We start from the raw sequence: 15,815 nt of genomic DNA on the forward strand, positions 1-15,815 counted from the left end.
TTAGCAAATTGGTCGTACAGGTGGCTTACCATTGGTGGCAGACTCATTCTAACCAGATTTTTTTTACAGTCTCATTCGGTATACTTGATGCATTTATATATGTTTCCAATGGAGATCATACATAAGATAGATGCTACCTTGGCCAGATTCCTATGGACCAGTTCTAATCAATCCGGAAAAGATCACCTGGTTCGCTTGTCACATATAGCTAAAGTTGTCGACAAGGGGGTTGGGGGATTTTGGACACACTTTATTTCAACAGGGCTTTAATCTAAAAGAGTTTATGGAGAGGACTAATTGGCAGGGGCATTTGGTCATAGATCATCAGAGGTAAGTACATGGAATATAAGGATTTTGAAGTCTGGATCAAGGATGGTGCAAAAATTACACAAATATCCTCCTACATTTGGCAGAGGATGATGAGGAACAACACCTCTCCTTCTACAACTTCGCGATATAGGTATCATATATCTTTCTCGTATTGTTACTCTTCAGGATCATCCTCTTAATTTATATTCTTGGCTTAGTGTAGCTGAAATTGGTCTCATTGGTTGTATGGCCACAGAATGGGAGAAATATGTTGGGTGTGGAGTCTGATTATCTTCTATATCCAAAGGTATCTCTGCATTGGACCACGGTTCGTAATGCGGCGGCAACTCTGCTTGTAAAATATTCGCTGTAGGGGGGGGGGGGGGGGCTGCGACCTTTGGGAGCCCCCCCGGTTGGGGGGATCAAGGGCAGCGCCCCCGAAGCTAAGAATAGATGTAAAATTGCCTTGTAAAATGTTGTAATTTCGTAGTCAATCTAGGCCGTTCATTAGGCGGAGATATGGCAGTAGAAGTTATGTTTAATTTAGGGTTTTTTCCCTAGAAGGCAACCCCTCGCTATATATTAGGGAATTGTATTGTGTCTATGTATAGATCTATATTCTGAGTGAGGAAGAGAGAGGAGAATGAGAGTGAAGAGGGAATTACAGCGGATCTGTTGTAGGTTGTATCCCTTTAGTTTGCTGGATAATATAAAAGGAAGGACTGGTTGTTTCTCCGTGGATGTAGCCTAAACTGGGTGAACCATGTATATCTGTGTCTCTGTTGTTTTATGCATTTTCTGTGTTTATATTTCTGCAATATTTTATGTGTTCCATTGCTCTGTAATATATAATTTTCTAACAACTGGTATCAGAGCCGAAGGTCTATTTGGTTGATAAACTCATAGGATAGAAGGGTTCCTGGTTCGAGTGGGAGCAATGGCATAAGATGGTAGGCTTGGGGTCGAAAAATTCAACGGCCAAAACTACTAGTTCTGGAAGATGCAGATAGAATTTTATATGTATCAGAGAGATCTATACTAACCATTGAGCGGAAAGACAAAGAAGCCAACGAGTATGACAAACACAGAATGGGATATTCTCGACAGAAAGGCACTTAGAACAATACGACTATGCCTAGCGGCGTCGGTAGCATTTAATATTTCAAAGGAAACGGCAACAAAGGGTTTAATGTCGACATTGGCCAAACTATATGAAAAACCCTTGACCTCAAATAAGGTATTTCTTATGAAGTGTTTATTTAATATGAAGATGTCAGAAGGTGGATCTGTTGATGATCATTTAAATGAATTTAATACAGTTACTAGTTAGTTAAGTTTTGTAGGGGTATCTTTTGATGATGAAGTTTGGGATCTATTATTTCTATGCTCATTGCTAGAAAGTTGGAATGGTTTAGTTATGGCCATTAGTAACTCTGTCTCTGGATATAGTACTTTAAAGTTTGATGATGTTGTCGCTGCAATCCTTAGCGAAGAAATGCAACGGAAAAGCTCTGGTGAGACATCAGGTAATGCTTTGACTGCAGAGACTAGGGGAAGAAAAATGGAAAGAGGAAAGAGCCCTGTATATCACAGTAAGTCAAGAAAAGGAATATCCAAGCCCAGATCGGGGATAGTGTGCTGGAAATGCGGGAAGAAAGGACACCTGAAGAAAGACTGCAAGTCTTAGAAGGGAAAAGAAGGAGACACACAACAAGAAAATAATCATGAAGCGAATGTAACAGGTGATGTGTTGCAAGATGCTTTGATTCTTTCATTAGAAAATATTATTGATGCCTGGGTGGTAGATTCAGGGGCCTCATTCCATGCCACACCTGATAGGAAACATTTTTATGATTATGTTCAAGGATATTTTGGACAGGTTCGATTGGGTGATGATAAACCCTGTAAAATCATTGGAATGGGTACAATTTTCATAAAACAGCAAAATGGAAATCAGTGGCTATTGAAGGAGGTAAGGCATGTTCCAGATCTGAAGAAAAGTATAATTTTAACAGGGCAGTTGGGAGGTGAAGGTTGTGTAACTACTTTGACATATAAAACCTGGAAGGTTACTAAAGGGTCCTTGGTAATAGCGAAAGGAGGAAAGGTTGGTACATTGTATTTATGCAATGGTATTTCTAATTATGTTAATGCTTTAACCTCTACAGGAGAAGATACGACATTATGGCATCATAGACTCGGGCACATGAGTGAGAAGGGGATGCAGATTCTTCATTTAAGAACTTTGTTGCCAGGTTTGAAGCATGTTGATTTAAAATTCTGTGAGAATTGCGTTTATGGAAAATAGAAGAGAGTTAGATTCCTTAGAGTTGGGAAAGAAAAGAAGAGCGAAAAATTAGAGCTTGTGCATATAGATATACAGAGACCTGCTCTGGTATCATCTCTTGGTGGCTCTCGTTATTATGTTACTTTTATTGATGATGCAACCAGAAAAACCTGGATTTATTGTATTCAAAATAAATCTGATTTATTTGATACTTTCAAGAAATGGAATCTTTGGTTGAAAATGAGACAGGAAAAAGGTTGAAGTGTCTGAGATCAGACAATAGAGGTCAATATTGCAGCAAAGAGTTTGATAGGTACTGTTCAGAGAATGGAATTCGCAGAGAGAAGACAATTCCAGGAACACCACAAGAAAATGGTGTGTCAAAAAGGATGAATAGGACAATCATGGAGCATGCAAGGTGCATGAGATTGCATGCAGGATTACCTTTACAATTTTGGGCAGATGCTGTAGATACTGTTGTTTATCTAATAAAAAAAAGGCCTTCAAGTTCCTTGTATGGTGGTATTCCAGAGGAGGCATGGACAAGTAAAAAGGTAAACTACTCTTTTTTAAAAACTTTTGGTTGTGAAGCCTTTGTCCACATTAATAAAGAAAACAGAACAAAACTTGAGGCAAAATCAAAGAAATGTACCTTTATTGGATATGGTGTTAATGATTTTGTTTATCACTTTTATGATTATGAAAAGCACAAAATCATTAGGAGCAAAGATGTCATATTCAATGAAAAGGTTTTGTATAAGGATCGGCTGCAGGAAAAGAAATAGGAAAAATAAAATATAGAATACATAGTGCTTGACGAGATCACAGAAAAAGTGATGGTGCCTGAAAATCATAATTATCTACAAACACAACAGCAACAAGCACCTCAAACACTTGAAAGTGGTGTTAGAAGATCTACCAGGATAAGTAGACCCCCTGAACGATACTCTCCTTCATTATATTATATATTGTTGACTTATTCTGGTGAACCAGAATGTTATGAAGAAGCGGTACAGATAAAAACCAGGAAGAAGTGGGAGCAAGCCATGAAAGAAGAGATGGACTCCTTAGCACATAACCATACTTGGGACTTAGTCAGGTTACCTGCAGGTAAAACAACATTGCAGAATAAATGGGTTTACAAGTTGAAGGAAGAAGATGGAGGTAGAAAAAGGTAGAAAGCTAGACTTGTGGTGAAAGGGTTTGCACAGAAAAAGGGTTTATACTTTGATGAGATGTTTTCTCCTGTTGTTAAAATGACTTCAATCAGAACTATTTTAAGTCTAGTAACAGCTGAAGATTTGCATCTTGAGCAGTTAGATGTAAAGAGAGCCTTTATCCATGGGGATTTGGAGGAAGATATATATATGCAGCAGCCACAAGGATATGAGGTAAAAGGGAAGGAGAAACTAGTGTGCAGGTTGAAGAAGAGCTTGTATGGCTTTAAATAGGCTCCAAGGCATTGGTATCTAAAATTTGACAGGTTTATGTCTAAACAAGGTTATACTAGATGTCACTATGATCATTGTGTTCATCTCAAAAGGAAAAATGATGGCAGCTATATTATATTGTTATTGTATGTAGATGACATGCTTGTTGCAGGTTCTAACATGCAAGAAATAAATGTGCTCAAAATAAAATTGGCAAACTCATTTGCAATGAAGGATTTGGGTGCTGCAAAACAAATCCTTGGTATGAGAATAACTAGAGACAGGGAGAATCACAAACTAACATTGTCTCAAAGTGAGTACATAGAAAAGGTGTTGAAAAGGTTTAATATGCAGAATGCAAAACCAGTTAGTATACCTTTGGCTAGCCATTTCAAATTAAGTAAGGAGGAATGTCCCAAGACTCAGGAAGAAATGGCTCATATGTCTAAAGTTCCATATGCATCAGCAGTTGGAAGCTTAATGTATGCAATGGTCTGCACAAGGCCTGATATTGCACATGCAGTGGGAGTTGTAAGCAGGTACATGAACAATCCAGGAAAAGAACATTGGATGGCGGTGAAGTGGATTCTCAAGTATTTGAGAGATACCACAAATCAAGCATTATGCTTTGGTGGTTCAAACATTGCTCTACAAGGATATGTTGATGCAGATATGGCGGGTGATAGAGATAATAGGAGGACCACAACAGGGTATTTGTTTATTGTAGGTGGAACAGCTATCAGCTGGGTCTGAAAACTGCAAAGTGTTGTTGCACTCTCAACAAAAGAAGCAGAGTATGTTGTTGCTACAGAGGCTAGTAAAGAAATGATCTGGTTACAAAGGTTTCTGGATGAATTGGGTAAGAAGCAGGAGTTGAGCAAGTTATACAGTGACAGCCAGAGTGTCATACATCTTGCAAAGAACTATGCATTTCAGTCCAAGACTAAACATATACAGCTCAAGTACCATTTCATACGGTCAGCATTGGAAGATGGATAATTGAAGCTGGAAAAGATACACACTAGCCAGAATCCTGCAGATATGTTAACAGAAGTTGTAACCAGGGAGAAACTAAGAATCTGCTCAGTTTCAATTGGTCTTCAAGTATGATGAAGAAGATGAGAAATAGCCAGGTCCAAAGTGGAGTCACTGTCCAGCAAATGAAGTAGTGGTGGAGTTGCTATAATCAGTCTCCAAGTGGGAGATTGTTGGGTGTGGAGCCTGATTATCTTCTATATCCAAAGGTATTGTCGCATTGGACCCCAGTGTGTAATGGGGTGGCAACGCCGCCCATAAAATATTCGTTGCAGGGGGGGCGACTACGACCTTTGGGAGCCCCTCCCTGGTGGGAGGATTGGGGGCAGCACCCCCGAAGCTAAGAATAGATGTAAAATTGCCTTGTAAAATGTTGTAATTTCGTAGTCAATCTGGGCCATTCATTAGGCATAGATCTTACGGTAGAAGTTATGTTTAATTTAGGGTTTTTTTCCCTAGAAGGAAACCCCTCGCTATATATGAGGGAATTGTATTGCGTCTATGTATAGATCTGTATTCTGAGTGAGGAAGAGAGAGGAGATTGAGAGCGAAGAGGGAATTACAATGCATCTGTTATAGGTTGTATCTCTTCAGTTTGTTGGATAATATAAAAGGAAGGAATGGATGTTTCTCCATGGACGTAGCTCAAGCTGGGTGAACCACGTATATCTATGTCTCTCTTGTTTTATGTATTTTCTGTTTTTATATTTCTGCAATATTTTATGTGTTCAATTGCTCCGTAATATATATTTCAGATTGATGTTGTAGGGATAACTATTTCAGAGGAGCTGGATCGGATGACCTAGGCGGGACAATCACACAAGAATCAGATTTTTGTCAAGGAAATATACAAGAGTATCTTACATTTTCTACCCGCTGCGGAGGATCACATCTGGTTTCAAAAAATTTGGTCTTGGGATTTGCCACTGAAACTTAAGTGTTTTGGATGGCTGTCCTTGAACAATAAAATTCTCACTTGGGAGAATCTTACCCATAGAGGCTTCATTGGACCTAGCATCTGCTCCCTCTGTATGTAGAATTCATAGAATGTACTTCAACTATTTATGAGGTGTCATATAGTCATAAATGTCTAGAATTCTGTCCTAAACACTTTAGGGATTGTTGCTACTTGGAATTCTAATTCTCTGGTGTCATGCCTTAAACACTAGTTCGAGACTCATAAAGATTTTTACACTTTACAATTCTACATTTTTTGGGGCATCTGGTGATGTAGGAACTGAAAGGTTTTTGAGCTAAAAAGGGTGGATGTGAGGACTACAGTGTTGGGGATCGTGGTTTACTTCTCAGAAATTGGACCAAGGAAAAAAGTACATTAGCTGAGAAAGACACAAGCATTGGATTTGTGGCAAAGGTTCCCGGTTGGCTTTTTCAATGGAGCTTGCTCTAACGGCAATTGTGGTTGCGGTGCTCTTATTATTTATGAACCAGGAACATACTATCATTTATGGTATGAGGGAGGCAGTGGCTTAAAAAATAGGGCATAAATTATAGCTTTATGGGGCACTCTCTTCGCTGCAAAATGGTTCAACATCAACAAATTACAGGTATATGGGGACTCTAAGTGCACCATTGACTTGGTTTTGAGTCTCTATCTCGATTCCACCCTCCATTGTTAACAAATTGGATAAAGCACATATGCTTAGTTGAACGTACTTTTCAGCAAATCACATACAACCACATCCACAGGGAGCAGATTCACATCGCAAACAAGCTTTCAAAAAGAGGAGTTGAAACTCCAAGAGTCATTTTTTATGTTGCATACAAACATGAATCCAGGAGTCGAAACTCCAAGAGTCATTTTTGATGTTGTATACAAACATGAATCTAGGACTGACACATACATTATCTCTATCTTTTAGCCTCTAAGTCAAGTCTAAAAATATTGATATATTATAAAAACTATCTCCATATTTTAGCCTCTACTATTTTCCACAGGTCAAGTCTAGAAATACTGATATATTATAACAACTTTTACACACTGTTTTGGAAATGGTTAAGTATAAAATAACATGTTTTTGCTTGTTTTGTAAAGTTTCTGGATACTACTTTTCATGTATTTCTTTTTAACAAAGAATCAATATGTATCTCTCGCAACTACATGACAGATCTATATACTAAACTGAAAAAAATATGTAACCTGTAATTTCTTTTTTATATATAATTTTTTTTTTCTCCTTACAAAAAAAATAGTAGCTCAACCTATGAAGTTCGGAAATTTAAAAATATATGAAGTTCAGAAATTTCAAAATATACATAAATCTCATACTACCAATGGAAATTTCACCGACTACTCCGAACAACTAAAGTATGAAGTATGATAGAGCTGACAATGGGATTATTTCGGAGAGATGCAAGAAGTATTTTTGAAGTAATGCAGCGGTCCCATCATTGATGGTGGATTTTAAAGGTCGTCGATTCATGGTCCTCGTAGCCGTAAATCCATAGTGAAAACAAGTAATCAGACCAACCATTGTCAATTGTAGATTTACAATTTTTTTAAAAAATATGATGAAAATAAATAAAATTCTAGTAAATTTTGATTTACAAACACTTGTAACAATTACATTAAATGTGGTAAATATGGATATTTTATTTTTTTCGTTGGAAAAAAAAACATAACATTTCGTTAAAAATATGAAAATATTACATTTTGTAGATGCATCTATGCATTTCCATGAACTGTGTGAAAAATAGTGCCCAAAAGTTTTTGTGTTTAATAAGTCAATGTTCAAAAAACATGTGGGGGCACTATATAAGGTGCTCGAGTGTCTATAAATATAGGAATCATACATATAAAAATATTGTTGTCTTTTTAAGAGGTTTGTATAGAAAACATTTTCAAAATTTTCAAAAAATGGATAAAAAAGTGTTGTTTGTTTTTGTATATCTAATCATTTTTTCATAAAAGGACAATGAAAGTATTCATGTGCATCTTCTCTTAATTTTTTTGTGATCTTCCAAGTGCCCATAACATACTTAGTAGCTTCTATAGACAAGGAATTCACTACTGTGTTCCTTTCCATCGAGGAGAGACTGCCATTGTGGATGGAGTGCTAACCTCCCGATGATCATGTAGACCCGCTTTTGAAGTTTTCACACCCTTGCCATCAGTGCTCATAATCTTTAATCTAGGTGATGAAAGATTGGTCTGCAAAGATGGGGAGGCAGAAGAAACTAACCAATTTGCAATTTCTCCATATGAGGATCCCACAACACAATCTTCCTATTGGAACCCTGTGCTTTTTTTCCCATTGAAGGAGAAGACGCAATCCCTCATGGCATGTCCTTGACGATGGCACCTACAGAATCTAAAAGTAATGCCTTCGTAGTCAATCATTTGCCAATGTTTAAACCCAAATTAACTAAGATTCAGGTCTGCATAAAACCTTTCCTGTGGATCGAATTTCACCAATACCCTAGCAATCATTTTGAGTTTTGTAATTTAGAAAGACATATTTGCTTCACAAAAAACCCCCAATTTGCTCCCTATGTCTCTAAACACATCCAAAGTCCATAATTGCAATGAAAGTCTTGGCAGACTAACCCAATTAGGCACATAGTCAATTCATTCATGAATTGTATCGAATTGAGGGCTCCAATGTTTTAACAACATCGAGGAGGAGCCAATATTCAATTTTTTCTCCATAACCCAAGAAACATCTTATGTCTAACCGAATGCCAACATAAACCAACCACGAACCAAAATATTCACCTCTAAAACCTTAGCTGGAGTGGTCCCCCATTCTTTATTGACCCAATTGTATAAGAGCTACAATGAAAAATGTTGGCCTCTATCACACCCTACCAAAACCCTATAAGATGTGACCATAACTTCATTAAGTTATATGTCTTCCCCAAAGTACCAAATTTTGGTTCTTGTTCTTGACCTTCACACACTTCCCCTTTCTCCTTTTCTTCCCTTTGCAGATTTGTCCCTCTTTTTCCATCCCAACTCATTTATCCTCCACAAATTTTTCTTGGGCCTCTTCCAAACTTTGATGCCTTCTGATATCCTGTTCCAATGTAGACATTGTTGTGTTTAAACCCCCAGGGTTTACACTAATAGTTCCCAACAAATTTTTGTTCGAGGGTATATTGAGCAATGCCAACACCCCTCCTAACGATAAACCCCCACCACTAAACATTTACTAAAAATGGACTGGTGGAAAATGGCCATAGCCCCTAGTTGTAAACCCTCTCGTCTAAGTAGTCTTGACCAATGGCCATCAGTTTACAGGTAGCCTAGACCAAAACTTGACAGATGAGCAAGGGACATGACTAGGGTTTGCAGAGCTAGCTCCATCCAAAGGACCAAGGCCTTTGGATAACCAGAGGAAGAGACAAGGGACCAGTCTCCATGTTACACTCCTAACTCTAAGAAGAACTCGACAAAGGGACGAGTTTCCCTCTTACACTCCTAGATATAAGAAGAACTAGATATCTTCTCTATGAAGACACCAGCTGGAACCCAAACCACATTGGTATCTGTTGAGATGGCAATCAAACTATGTCATGGAAAAATCACTAGGGTCAAAACCATAATCAATGAGTTCTTCCATTGTTACTATTGGTAATCGCTAAATTTACTATTGTAAATGTTGAAGGACCACTAGTATGGTAATTTCACTATCCATGAAATCTTCTTCTCATCTTTCACAATCACTAGCCTAAAATGCTATTCATCAATGGTGTATAACCCAAATATGGATATTTTTTATTTTGATAATTGACAAGTTATTTTGGTTGCATGGTAGTTTCATATTTGTATTACGTAAACATGAAAAGGTAAATATGCAGATTTAGATTGCAAGGTAGTTAATATTAGAAATTCCATCTGTTGATGTAGGGGAGAGCATGAGAATATGCCTATCATTCATTTATCATCATAAGATAAACATACGCATTAAAAGAAAGATTAATTTACCAACATTAAATAATGGAAACACATATAGTCATAATTAATTAAATAGATAATAACTATAAACAACTTTAGATCGATCTTAATCATAAAAATACCAAGTGACTCGAGGGATCAAACCTTTTGAGGTGCAAACTTCTTTTAGAGTGCAAACTTTGAAAAAAAAAAAATCATACCTTAAGAGATTTGATCTGATCCCATTAACATGGATTTGTACTGGTTATATATATATATATATATATATGAGATTGATTTTTTAATAATAAATAGATTCACCAAATCTTTGTTACATTTTAAACAAAATTGGCTAGAAAGTGTACTTGAATAGGAGTGAAAACATAGAATAATAAAACTACTTGAAATGTTTTAATCATAAAACTTTATTTATTTTTTTTAAATGCTTTATATAATACATAAAAAAAATTATTTTTTTACCATATATAATATCTACATAATTAACATTGAAATATTTTACTTAACATGGGTGTTTAAATATTTTATTTATCAACCACATTAGCTCATTAAATTGTTTTTTTTTTTTAACTTAATATATTTTGAAATATACCTTAATACTATTTAACCAGTATATTAAAATGTTTTATTTCTTTATTTTCCCTTTTTTTTTTTTCTTTTCTTTTTAAACTTTTAACCAATATAGATCTATTTTAAGCATGGATCTAGCATGACCCACGAGGGATCAAATCTCTTCAGCTTTAAACCTCCTTTAAAATGCAAATTTTGGAAAAAAAAGTTGAGCCTCTCTCATCATTGTTAAATTGTATTTTTGAATTCTATATAGAGTATGTAACTTAAACATGCAAGCCATTTTTTTTTATTAGGGAAAATTGACCAAAAAAACTCAAAAAAAGGTAAACTAGTGAGACTACTTCAAATGTTTTAACCATATATTTTTTTTAATTACTCTATATGATATATACATATTTTTTAAAAAAAATATATATCATATAAATAGTTGATATTAATTTTTTTTACATAACATGTGCATTGAAAGATTTTATCTATACACTACATTATCCACACTAAAATTCTTTTATTTTTGTTATTAATAGGCCAATATTAATTAATTATGCATATTAAGATATTTTATTAGTGATCCAAATTGATTTTTTATTATTTTGAATATTTTTAAATGTCACATATTAATTTTAGATTAAGAATTAAATGAATTACACAACTCCCTCTTATTACTTTTATTAGGAAGTACTTGATTTTATTATTTTATTTTTATACCGAATGTGTTCCCTTTTCAAATGGTTCAGTGTCGACAATCCTCTACCTTTTTGTTTTCCACCATTGGTTTGAGCAAACAACTATCACTACTTTTGTTTTCCACCGTTGATTCAAACAAGCATCTATCAAGGCACACTGTATGCTGACCATGTTCTGTCTTACTGGATTCCCCTCCTTCCAAGCACATCGGTTAGTAAATATGAGAAGAAGGTGGATATAGTCAAATGATCACGATTCAAAAGAAGTTAAATTAATGGTGGTGTTCTTTTAATAGACAATTTCTTCTAGGTTCCCTTGTTATTTTACACCTAAAAGGGAAATCCAATTTCAAACGAAGTCATGGCTTGTGTCAATCATGTAAGACTGGTCTCTATTTGGAAAGAAAATTCAAAAATTCAATTGTCCCATCAATATTCGAGCTTCGCATCACTGTAATGGAAACAAAATCTAGAATCCACGTCCCTCAAAACCTTCCAAGATGGTAAGAGATTTCCTCATTTCGAAGAACTCAGTTTGAGCCATCATTTTTACCCAACGAATGCATCCACTACCCTTCAAATCCTTGAGGAATTTCAAGTAGTCTCAAGGAAGGATAAAAACCTTGAATCAGAAGCCTAAGCTGTGAAGAACGAGAAGATAATTTGCGCTGGTTTAACAACATTGACAAAACCCCAACTAAAAAATGGAAGCTAGTGGATGTATAAGGGAAATATGGCAAATCCTTTGAAAGGGAAATGTGGACATGGAAGAAACCCTTACTCAATTGGGTGTTCAGGTAACTCCACGACTGGTAAAGGAAATATTGGATACAACGAGTTCCCTTAGTTCAACTTTGAGATTATTCTAATTGGCCAAATCACTAATAGGGTTTTGTCATAGCACTTCAACTTGTGACAAGCTTGTCAATGTTCTCAGTTTCTCTAGGAATTTGAAGCACTACAGAGGGTTTTGTTAGAGATATTTGCTAAATGTTGCAGTAATGATGATCAAAAACATTCTCATTTACTATTGTAGGAAATTATGATTCCAATTCGCTAAATAAAGTCATGGAAATGGTCGAGGGGCTAGAGATTTCTTCTAGGAGACACACTTATGAAACACTTGTTGCTTCTCTTTGCAAACAGAACCATGTCAATGCAACCTTAGTCGTATTGGAAAAGATGGTGGGTGTTGATTCTGCTCCCCAAATGTTCACATTTCATCCACTAATATTGTTTTGTTGTCACAAATACTAGATGGATAATCTCCAATGGGTTTACGAGATGATGAAGATGTATGATTGTCCTCCTGGTCTGATGTGTTATAATTTAGTTTTAAGAGTACTTTGTGAGGGGAACCGATTGGAAGAGTGTTGAACTCCTTGAGAGTATGGCTAAGATGGGCTACAAATTGAATGCAATTACATATTAATTAATGATTCAAGTTTCTTGCATGAACGAGACAATCCCAAGTGTGTTGCGACTCTTTGTTAAATTGAAAGAAGGAGGAATTAACCCTCTATTTGGTACTCACAATTCTTCTCAATGGAATCTTAAAAAAAAAAGGTTTTAAAGAGGAACACTCATTCTTGATCTAGCACAGTGGAAAGGATAACGTTTTGGATTTGAAAAACTATGTATATTTGATCGATGTCTGTACCAAATCATGCCAAGGGAAAGAAACACACCATCTTTTGATGGAAATGAAAGCTATGGATTTGGAACTTCTAGATGACCAATTATGCAATAATGTTTTATACAAAAACTAAGTTAGTGAGTGAGGAAATGTAGTACAACTATTGGTTTTCCATTCAATATGGATAATTATCACCACATTAAGGGAGTTCTGACATCTAAAATGGGCCTCCTAAGAAAAATGTACAACCAAAATAAACTTTATAAGAAACAATAGGATTCAAGATGATGATGTCAACCATGGGGGATGATTCACCATTTTTGGAGTAAAAAAGTAAAAATATTAAAAAATAATAAAATAATAAAACTACTTTTTCAACTCGTATTTTCAACTGATCTCCCTAAGGTTTTACTCAAATTTCGAGCGTGAGTACTCATTAGATGAAAAATTTAATTCCTCATCTAAGGAGTAACCATGTTGCATATTTTCGATAGACCTTGCTACATGAAAAATGAGAAATATATGAAAAAACGTGATTCCAAGCATGTTTTTCATGTATTTCTCATTTTCGTGTAGTAGGGTCCATCGAAAGTATGTAACATGGGTACTCCTTGGATGAGGAATCAAAGTTTGCATCCAACGAGTGTTGCTGCTTGAAATTTGAGTAAACCCATAGGAGATAAGTTGAAAAATACGTGTTGAAGAAAAAAGGCTTTTCTTTTTTCCATCTAAAATTTAATGATGTAATCTAATCTTATTTTATTATTTCCACTATTATTTTAAAATTTCCTTAGGAGGCCCATTTTACACCTCAAAATTCCCCTAATGTCTATTATAATGTTGAATATCTAACAAAACAAATTATAGAGTATGATTAACCGTTGCAGTATGTAGATTAATGTTTTTCTTGCATGAAATCACTAGAAAAATTATCTTGTTTATAATGTAGCCCATCACACCAACACCAATATGGGAGACTTTTAAGTTGTTAATACGCATCTTGAGAGTTTGAAGAACCCAAACTGATATAAATATTCCAACCATCTGCTTACTAACTATTTGTACATAGCGTTCCTTGACCCTTTTAGGTTTTGTAGGTGACACATCAACATTTGATGATGAAAGTGTCTCCAGGAAGTTCTTTGGTTCTTCATTGAAATCACTTTTCTTGAAGGAAGAAACCAGGGTATCATTAAGGATTTAATATTTTTCCTATGTATTGTATTGTAGGTGAATATTCTGGTTCAAAAAATCATATTTATATAATGTAGAATAATTTAGCTAGGGAACCACAAAGTGTCTTGTATGGGTCCCTAACTATGAAAAGTGTCCATATCTACTCCAATGTTGATGGATTTCCAGGTGGTACTAGCCCTCCTAAGTCTCTAGAGGTGAGACCATCCTCATTTAGGCCTTAGATCAACTGCATCTCTCATAAAGTGTTAAGGCTAGCCTGGGGGTATGCTAGGACCAGGAGTATCATCCTAAAAAATCATCAAATCTAGTGAAAAGTGGCACAACATCCTAGGTTCAAGGAGTGCTTTGGTAGATGTGTGACATGTTGGTGCTGCTAGGAGGCCCAAGAGTCTCAATGCTTCACATATTTATGCCATTATGCTTCTCTAGTGTTCTATGTACCTTTGGGTAAGATTCGTAAGACATGCACTGAACCACCTAACAATCATAACAAAGAGTCTAGTGAAAGTAACCAGACATCAGAGGCAATGATCATTATTGCATCTAAGTGAACCAATCTTAAGAGTCATGAGCTATTTAATACTTCAAATAAAGAACCCCTTCCAAAATCAAGGCCTTGAACTCACAATGGTGTTTTCTCCTTAGGTAGGAGTGGCTAAAGGGAAACCCTATTAGGTGTTTCTAGTCCCTAAGGGGAAGTAACATTTCCTCTATTAACCCTTCATTGGTAGGTGTTAGTGAATAGTAATGATGATGAAGAAGGGTATAAGGCTTCACAATCAAAGGGACCAATTGATGGGTGATCCACATCACGAGTATATAGATGTGAGCAGGGAGCAATTGTGGATGCGGGAATTACCAACTTAACCCTTTTTTCCTGACCCCTCTTGTGCGCCTTTTATTTTTTCTTGATTTTTTTTGTATTATCACTCATAGCTCAAGGGTTAAGGCTTTCATTGAATTATATAAAAATTGTATTACCCCCTTTTAATGAATTAGTTTATCACTCATCGGGGTTGGGACATGCAAGGTTTCCTTTTATGATGTAATGGAGCAACATGTGCTCAAGAATTGGGTGATGGCCATAATGAGTGAGTTAGAGATCATGCTAGGCTTTTGCCCATATACTAATATGTATGTCCGTAGCCATCCTTTGTATTTTTATATTATTTCTTTTGATTTTCTTATGTTTATGATATGGCTTTCTATTTCTTTTAGCTGCATCAACCTCCTAGGGTAAATTTTTCAGACCATACCTAGGTATGTGGACATATGGGTATCAAATCCCAAAGAACCAATGGTCAGATGAACCTAAAGTGTGGAGGTGAGATAAGAGCTTGTAATGTATGATGGAAACTGTTAAGTATGACATATGAATAGATGGAATTATGCTATATCAATGAGGTCTTCCAAGGTAATGCCCCTCCTATGCCCATTAGGTCATTAGGGGACCTCCCATTAGACTAGGATCGAATATTAACCCCCTATTTAAGGTGAGAGAACAAGATCACGGTCAAAGCCCATCATTCTTCTATATCACCCCTATTATGCATATCAAATGCCCAAATACTAACAAGCATAAGCACCTGATTGCAAAATGATTAAAGTACCTTTTGAGAGGAAGCCCCACCTTCGTCCATGTGCTCATGTTGGATGGGCAAGGAGAAAATGGTTGATGCAAGTGGTGGAGAAAATAGCGTATCGTCATCTAATGGTGGTTGTAAGGGACTGCTAGCTAGCCGAATGACTGTCA

Source organism: Pinus tabuliformis, chromosome 2_1 (assembly GCF_031772625.1).
Source record: "Pinus tabuliformis cultivar Carrire ecotype Pingquan chromosome 2_1, CPIR1, whole genome shotgun sequence".
Taxonomy (NCBI): Eukaryota; Viridiplantae; Streptophyta; class Pinopsida; order Pinales; family Pinaceae; genus Pinus; species Pinus tabuliformis.